Source organism: Gavialis gangeticus, unplaced genomic scaffold, assembly GCF_001723915.1.
Source record: "Gavialis gangeticus isolate Ggan-Ray unplaced genomic scaffold, GavGan_comp1, whole genome shotgun sequence".
Taxonomy (NCBI): Eukaryota; Metazoa; Chordata; order Crocodylia; family Gavialidae; genus Gavialis; species Gavialis gangeticus.
The window spans coordinates 179850746-179852718 of NW_017728992.1; positions in this window are offsets into that span (position 1 = coordinate 179850746).

Here is a 1973-nt window from a genome sequence, read left to right on the forward strand (position 1 = left end):
CTAAATGACTGCGCAGTAACTGGAGTTACTGCACAGTAGCATCGCCAAATGGCCTTTAGGTGATGCTAACTGTGTAGTAGCTCATTACTACCATGCAGTAGTGTTGTATCACACTTTATGCCATGTGATGCTACTGGCAGTAGTAACAAGCTACTGTGCAGTCAGTATCTCATGTAGACGTGGCCATAGTGTGTCTCTGTAGACTACTCTTTGCTCATGTTTATGCCTATTCTAATTATGTAGATATCCATCATGCTGCTAGGACAGAGGGTCAAACTATCCTTCAGCTCATCCTACCACTTTATCTCTCTCTAAAGGCAGGCTGAACAAGATATATTAGGAAAAAATAAAAACTCTCAATACTATAGAGACTTTTGAACACTGATCTCAATGGGATATTTCATAAGGGATAAGGAATTAAAAAAAAAGAGTAAGAACTAGAAATTTAAGTGGTCCAGTGCTGCAAGATAGAGGACTTTGGAGACAAAAAAGAATACATCCTCTCATACTGCAGTTTTGCCATTGTGTCACCGTGAGTGCAGAATTTCACCAAGAGCCTTAGCTATGCATATGGAAAAGGTTTTTGATATCAGTTAAGGGCCTCGCTACACGTTAATTTTAGATGGCTCCTGGAGCTCTTGAACCCTGGATTGTCCACACATTAACACCTGAAACTACTTTTAAGCAAACTTTAGGTGGTTTAGAGTTACTGCTACTTCAGGGAAGTTTTCTCTCTGATTTGTGTTACCCAACTCATGTTTCATTAAGGTGTTGCTACTCCCCACAGATGAGCCCCCCCAAGTTGCAGTCCTGTAGGTTTCCATGATACACTGTCCCCTCCCCCACCCTCTTGTTCTGTGAGGACACACTTTTCATCCCATGAACTCCACTTGTCCAGAGGGCAATTCTGGCACCAGCTCCGTCTCCTGTCCATGGGGATGTGACCTCCAGGGATGCAACCCCATGCAAACAGCCTGCAGTGCACATTCCAGTTAGCCAGGACCTGGAATAGGCTCTAGGGAGGTTAGGGTAGGGCGTGCAAAGTAAGGGGCCAGACTGGGTTCCCATGAGCTGGGGCTTCCTTTCTGGGGCAGGGGCAGTAGCTCACCCGAAAGTACCTTTCTCTCACTGCTCACAACCATCCCAGAAAGCACAACCAGCGCCCTCCACATGCAAATCCCAATTTATTAAAACAAGAGACCTTCTTTAATTTACCTACCCTTTATTTATTTTAAAATTTTTTTTTCTTTTTCTTTTAGCCTCCAATGGTTGATTTCCTGCATTTCACCACCTTTCCCACAACCTCATTTTCTGATGTCCCACTGCATCATCTCTGCCTCCCAGCTTCATGTCCCTCCCTCCCCAACCCACCTCTCACATACGCCCACCTAAAGCAGGGTTAGGAAGAAGCGTGTCCTGGCTCACCAGCACTAGTGGGGCCCAGTCCAGACTGCTCATCAGCCCTCTAGTGGCACGCCCAAGCTGTGCAGGTGGAGGATAGTCAGAGAAGCCTTGAGGTGTGACTGTCCCAACATTTGAGCAGCTCAATGTGCAATGTGTAACAAAGCCCAAACACTCTTCTGCTAGAGCTTCATATAAAAACATTTCAGCGAAGAGTGAGGAGTTTGGAGGGCCAAGGTGGAGTGGTAGTGGTACCATGCAGAATGTTCAGACCCTACATAGAGATCAGATTATGGGGCGCGAAGAGATTTTGGAGCAGCAGGGATTCATTCTGGATGCCTTCTAGCACAAAATAGCTAGGATTATGTCTGAGCTGGCTGCTGCCATGCAGACCAAGTGCCTTCTCAATTTCTATGTCAGCCAGCATCCTTCACTGCAGATCTGGATGTGCTGTGGCATCTTTAGCTACAACCTTCTTGGCTGCTGGAAGGCAATATTGTTCTACAGTTGGCCTGGATTCTTAATACTTTCTACATGAGGGTAAGAAGTAGTGAACTGGGGTCCTTGAAGAA